Source organism: Saimiri boliviensis, chromosome 17 (assembly GCF_048565385.1).
Source record: "Saimiri boliviensis isolate mSaiBol1 chromosome 17, mSaiBol1.pri, whole genome shotgun sequence".
Classification (NCBI taxonomy): Eukaryota; Metazoa; Chordata; class Mammalia; order Primates; family Cebidae; genus Saimiri; species Saimiri boliviensis.
The window spans coordinates 62,836,623-62,843,641 of NC_133465.1; the positions used below are offsets into that span (position 1 = coordinate 62,836,623).

The 7,019-nt window shown below is 52.0% G+C and overlaps 1 protein-coding gene across 1 annotated transcript in view; it reads right to left on the bottom strand.

The window, feature by feature from the left end:
* Positions 1 to 7,019, bottom strand: part of SLC39A11 (solute carrier family 39 member 11) — a 541,921-nt gene that overhangs the window by 534,074 nt on the left and 828 nt on the right. The window lies entirely within an intron of this gene.

Sequence of the window (7,019 nt, forward strand, 5' to 3'; positions counted from 1 at the left end):
AAGCTACTTGGGAGGCTGAGGCAGGAGAATCGCTTGAACCCGGGAGGTGGAGGTTGCAGCGAGTCGAGATAAGGCCACTGCACTCCAGCCTGGGCAACAAAGCAAGACTCCATCTCAAAAAAAAAGTAGGCCAGACACGGTGGCTCTTGCCTGTAATCCCAGCACTTTGGGAGGCTGAGGCAGGTGGATCACGAGGTCAAGAGATCGAGACCATCCTGGCCAACATGGTGAAACTCTGTTTCTACTAAAAATACAAAAATTAGCTGGGCATGGTGGTACACGCCTGTAGTCCCAGCTACTCAGGAGGCTGAGGCAGGAGAACTGCTTGAACCCAGGAAACAGAGGTTGCAGTGAGCCTAGATTGTGCCACTACATTCCAGCCTGGAGATAGAGCAAGACTCTGTCAAAAAAAAAAAAAAAAAAAAAGTAAAGAAAAGAAAGAAAGGATGAGAAACTGGCAGGCTGGACGGTGGAGACAGAGAAAGAGCAGGAGGTCAGCAAACCATGGTCCAAGAGCCAAAATGGGCCCTTGGCTTGTGTTAGTAAACACGGTTGACCTTGAACAACATGAGTTTAAACTGAACGGGTCCACTTTTTTTCTGATTTTTGTCAACCAAATACTGATCGAAAATAGAGAATTTGTGGGATTCAAAACCAGTGTATATGGAAGGTCCACTTATCATATTCACAGGGTTCATAAGGCTGACTGCAGGCCTTGACGTTACGAATTTGGAGATACACAGGGGTGCTGGATCCATTCCCCCTTGGATGTCGGGGGATGCCTCTAAAGTCTTACTGGATGCAACCGTATCCATCTGCTGACGTGCTACTTGTGGCTGCTTTGGGGCTACAATGGCCTTGCTGAATCATGTTGACAGAGACCGCAGGGATGGCTGGGCGCAGCAGCTCACGCCTGTAATCCCAGCACTTTGGGAGGCTGAGGTGGGCGGATCACTTGAGGTCAGGAGTTCGAGACCAGTCTGGCCAACATGGTGAAACCCCGACTCCCCCCCAAAAAAAAAAAAAAAAAGACGGAGACTGCAGGGTCTGCCAAGTCCACTTACTCTCTGGCTCTTTATAGCAAAAGTTCATCTGCCTCTGTTTTGGAGGGAAAGCCTACAGGGCTTGTGAAAGGACTGGGCGTGGGGAATGAGAGAGGCAGAAGATGGTTCCTGAGTTTTAGCCATGAGCAGCTGGGCGGTGCCATCTCCCGAGATAGGAACGACTGGGGGCATTAAGAAGAGAGCTGTCGTTCTGGATGTGTTAAATTTGAGATGTCTCTTAGACACCCAAGTGGAGTTTTGTTTGTTTGTTTGTTTTTTTCCAGACAGAGTTTCCCTCTATCACCCAGGCTGGAGAGCCATGGCGTGATCTTGGCTCACTACAGCCTCTGCCTCCAGGGTTCAAGCAATTCTCCTGTCTCAGCCTCCTGAGTATAGCTGAAACTCCAAGTGCATGCCACCATGTCAGGTTAATTTTTTGTTTGTTTGTTTTTGAGAAGGAGTTTTACTCTTGTTGCCCAGGCTGGAGTGCAGTGGCACAATCTCGGCTTGCCGCAACCTCCACCTTCCTGTTTTCAAGCAATTCGCCTGCCTCAGCCTCCCGAGGTAGGTGTCCACTAACATGCCCGGCTAAGTTTTGTATTTTGAGTAGAGACAGGGTTTCACCATGTTGGCCAGGCTGGTCTCAAACTCCTGGCCTCAAGCGATCCACCGGCCTTGGCCTCCCAAAGTGCTGGGATTACAGGCGTGAGCCACTGCGCCCGACCCCAGGTGGAGTTTCTGAGGAGGCAGCCAGATACACAAGGCAGCAGAGCAGGGGCTGGAGGAGCCAACGGAGGAGCCGTCTGCAAACATGCCTGCCTGGCTGTTTGTTGAAGGCAGAGTCTCAGCTATCTGCAAACAGTTAAGTCAAATAACCACCCCTCCTACCACAAATGTCACCTCCAGTAGACACAGGCTGATAAACACTGCCATAAAGATAAGATGTCAAGACAACTGCATTAGGGCTCTCTTGATCCCACAGGCATCCCCGCCAAGAGCAAACACCAAAAGTCCAAATCTCACTGAGCAATAGTGTGGAATCCAACCTCCTGTCCTGCCCCAGATGTTACTTTTATTGACAGTCTATCCCTGACTACATCAAATTTCCCTTTCTTTCCTCCCGCGTCTATTAATTCGTGATCAATTTCCAATTTCCTCTCCTTTTTTTTCCCTCTTTCTCGCTTTCTCCCTTTCCATTTCTCCCAGCTTAGCTAGAGTTGAATTTCTTATTTTCATTTTCCTAGGCAATTTTGTCTCTCCCACATATTCCCTCTTCTCTAGGTATCCCCAGTTTCTATTCCATCCTAAGTTTATCAGAGAATACCCCATTCGTCCAGTGTCATCAGGGCACAGGTCAAGATTCAGCAGCTTCACTCTTCAGATTCTATATGGAGGTGCCAAAAACGCAGCCACCTTACACCGAAGAGGAGGTACTGGAACAAGGGCTGGAGTGGGTGTGAGATGAGATGCGTGAGAACTTTCTTACTGCTTTTGTTATTTCAGTTATTAGGCAACTGATGGTAAAAGGCCCCGTGCCTTTTCCAATACGTCCTTTGTGTAGACACTGTGATTATATCACATATATGCATGGCATATTTTGCAAATATTTATTGAAATGTTAGGTTTGACAGCAAAGGTCTATGGGACCCACACTCCCAGATGCTAGATCACAGATTGCATAAGGCAAGAACATGTGTCTACAAAATCTGCAGTGTTAAAACCCTCTACGTTGGGCATAATCCTGGCTTACTTTCTATATTTCTATTAAGTAGTAAGGAGAGCCAAGCGCAGTGGCTCACACCTGTAATCCCTGTAACCCCAGCACTTTGGAAGGCCAAGGTGGGTGAATCACCTGAGGTGAGTTCAAGACCGGCTTGGCCAAAACGGTGAAACCCTGTCTCTACTAAAAATACAAAAAAATAGCCAGGTGTGGCAGTGTGCGCCTGTAGTCCCAGCTACTCGGGAGGCTGAGGCACGAGAATTGCTTGAATCCGGGATGAGGAGGCTGCAGTGAGCTGAGATCATGCCCCTGCTCTCTAGCCTGGGTGACAGAGTGAGCGAAAAAACAAGAGTGTGCTGATGGGTCTAAAGAAACTAAAACATCGGAGTATATCCACTGTGTTGAAAGACAGCCCTCCAGCACGCGGATGCTTGGTTACCAGGCATGGCCACCCCATGTGTCATCTGCCCCCATATCACTGGATAGCTTGAGTGCCCAAATCGATTGCAGAGACCCACCCGGGATCAGGAAGCAGTGTGGGTACCGTCCAAATGGTGCTCAGAATTGTTTGGGCCATCTATCTCGATACTCTGAAATTTTCTTTGCAGCTAATGTGACAACGTAGAAAGATCAAGGACTTCCAGAGCCAAGGGATCTGAAGACAGGCGCCTGTGTGAGCTCAGGCAGGCTGCTTGACGCTAAAGGTCATCATACAACGCACATGTACGCATCCCTAAACTGGAACTAAACACGGCAATAAGGCGAAAAGGTGCCTCTTTCACTCAGTACGTCCTAATACCTCGAGAAAAAAGGCTCTGTGTTCTCATCCCCGTCCGGCTGTCCCTAGCACAGTGTCCAGTTTGGCTGCTGAAGCTGAGATCTTCGCTTCCCATCCATGGTTTTGAGGGTCTCAGCTGATATGCAGAAGGCAGAGGAAGGGGATGGTGCTGTCTCGGGGAAGACACGGAAAGGAGCCATGGAGAGTAAAGAGTTAAAGACACATTTCCTCCAGGGCTGGGAGCTTTTCCAGGGACCAGGTGACAGCTTCTGTCAGTGCTCACTTCTGCAGGCAGAGGAACAACAGTGGCATCTTCAGGCCAGTCAGATGAACTTGGCCAGAGAAATACAGAGGAAAGGCAGGGAACACCCTGATTTCAAAACACACTCTGGGTCAGGGGCAGTGGCTCACCTGTAACCCCAGCGCTTTGGGAGACTGAGGTGGGAGGATCCCTTGAGCCCAGGAGTTCAAGACCAGCCTGGACAACACAGGGAGGCCCTGTCTTTACAAAAAAAAAAAATCAAAAAATTAGCCGGTCATGGTGGTACACACCTATAATCCCAGCTACTAGGGAGGCAGAGGAGGGAAGATCGTTTGAGCCCAAAAGGTGGAGGCTTCAGTGAGCCACGATTATACCCCCTGCACTCCAGCCTGGGTAACAGTGAGACCCTGTCTCAAAAGACACACACTTAGCTGGCCAGTTTGTCTTTTCTCTACCTGGGCTCACAGGTATGGTGCACGAGAGCCATCTGATACAAAGCCCCGGGCCCCCACCCCATCCCTGATAGGTTGACATTTCTCCTCTCGTGGTACGAAAGGCTTCACCAAACTCTCATGGAGCTGGAACCTCAGTGCCCTTACTGCAGAGTATGTCAGTTACGGCTAGGGCAAGTCAGGGAAACCGATTTTGATTTTCAAAGAAACAAAACTGATCAGTAAGACATTGGACAGCTCATAGAATCTCTGGGAAAGACGGGGAGGTGGGCTCAGGGTTCAGGCAGGCAGGAAGGAATGGAAACAGAACATTTAGAACCCAGTCGAGCACACCACAGGGTGATCCTGCTGAGGACATCATTGTGGGTGCCGATGGCTGCCACCAGCCCCACCACCAGCATTAGCAGCTGGGAACAGCTGGGCTCACTGCCCCTGCTGTCCTTAGGGAGTGGATGTTGCTAGTGATACCTGTGCCATCACCTGCATTTTATTTTTTTGAGACAGGGCCTTGTTCTGTTGCCTAGGCTGGAGTGCAGTGGCCCAATCGTGGCTCAGTCGTGGCTCACTGCTGCAGCCTTGACCTCCAGAGGCACAAGTGATCCTGCATCACTTGCCTCTTGCTAAATGACTGGGACTACCGGTCTACAGGTCCACAGCACTACTACTCCTGGCTAATTTTCTTTATTATTATTATTATTATTATTATTATTTTTTGAGATGGAGTCTCACTCTGTTGCCCAGGCTGGAGTGCAGTGGCGCGGTCTCAGCTCACCGCAACCTCCGCCTCCCAGGTTCAAGTGACTCTCCTTCCTCACACTCCCGTCTCCTGCCCCAGCCTCCTGAATAACTGGGATTACAGGTGTACACCACCACGCCTGGCTAGTTTTTGTATTTTTAGTAGAGACAGGGTTTCACCATGTCAACCAGGCTGGTCTCAAACTCCTGACCTCAAGTGATCTGCCGGCCTCAGTCTCCCAATGTGCTGGGATTACAGGCACGAGCCACTGCACCCGGCCCTTTTTGTATTTTTTGTACAGAGGGGGTTTGGCCATGTTGCTCAGGCTGGTCTCGAACTCCTGGGCTAAGGGATCCACACAACTTGGCCTCCCAAAGCGCTGGGATTACAGGAGTGAACCGCCGCACCCGGCTGTCACCTGCTTCTCAACAACACTAACTTTTCTAACTTTTCACCCAGGTTCTAGGCAGTTGTGTCTGCTGGACCAGTCCCAGGCTGGAGACCTGCACCATAGCTATAAGGGGTCCCAGAAAAAAAGATGTTGCTAGACAGCAATGAATTCTCCAAACACAGAAAGGAGATAGTGCAGATGCTTATCAGCCGAATGCCTTTAAGTGTCCCTTGCAGAATGGGATCAGAGACTGCAAATTGCAAGCCCGCCACCAGAGGGTGATCTGTGGGAAATTACATGAAAATGTAGAAAAGAGCGCGATCTTTAAAGACCGAGATCCAAATGCTGACTGGGTCACCTATTAGCTAGGCAATTTGGGCAGGTAAACAAGCTCTTCTGGTTTTCTTCTCATGAACAGACTAGGAATATTATTCCTACCTCTCTTGCAGGGTGGATGAGCCCAGAAAATGAGACAATCTCACCGACAAGCTTTGAAAACTGCACTTTGAGTAAACCCTTTGCCTCTCCCGAGCCCGTTTCTCTATCTGTAAAATAAGAACGATGAGAACCCTTTGCCTCTCCCTACCCTGCAAGGCTTTTGCGAGGTAAACTCGAATATTATAAATGCACCATGTATTTGCAGATTGAAATTCTGTGCATTCGGAGGTGGCGGGTGGGAGAGGGAAGAGCAGGGATGCAGGGGAGGCCCTGAGTTGCTGGGGGCTCAGACTGGCCGCTGAGCACATCGTCATTTGTCAACACTGGTGTAGGTGAAATCTCCCCGCCCCCAAAAAAGGAAGGGTCTGGGACTTAGCAGAAACAAGCTACACTCCCCAGATTCTGCTATTCCTGGGCCACGTGGAGGGGCGCCCACCCGTCGGAAGCTGCGTTCCCCGGGGCGTCCCGGCCTCTTTCGCCCGGACCGCCACCCTCCTCCCCTGGGGTCGCGGAGGTCAGGCTCTCGCAGGGAAAACGTCTTCAGGGGCTAAACGTCGGTTTTAAACGAAATGGAAAAAATCCCCAACACGAGTCAACAGCAGAAGACAAGCAGACGCCAAACAAGCGTTCAGAAGCCCTTCAGGGGCGGCGAGGCAGCTCTTCCGGGGAACCGCGACGGGCGCGGATGTCCCTCTTCCGAAAACCGCACCGGGGGAACGACCCGAGGCTCAGCGGCGGCGAGCGCGCCCGAGTCCGCTCGCGAGCGCCAGTCGCGTGGAGAGCGGCGGCTGCGGCTGGGCCAACGCCGTCAGGCCGCGGGGCCCGACCCCGACACCTAACTCCACCGAGCAGCTCTGCTCGGACAGGGGAGGGATGACTTCGGTCGCAGGCTCACGGCCAACCTTGGCAACCTCACCTCCCCGACCGCTCCCGTTAAGAAAACCCCGCGCAAGCCCGGTCCCGCCCCCATCACCCGCCCCCATCACCCGCCCCCATCACCCGCCCCCTCGCCCGCCCCTATCACCCGCCCCTCGCCCGCCCCTCGCCCGCCCCTCGCCCGCCCCTCGCCCGCCCCTCGCCCGCCCCTCGCTCGCCCCTCGCTCGCCCCTCGGGAAATAAACATGGCCCCAAGCGGGGCGGAAGCGCTTTCGCCCCGAACCAAAATGGCGGCTGGGCGGGACTAAGAAGGGCGGAAGTGG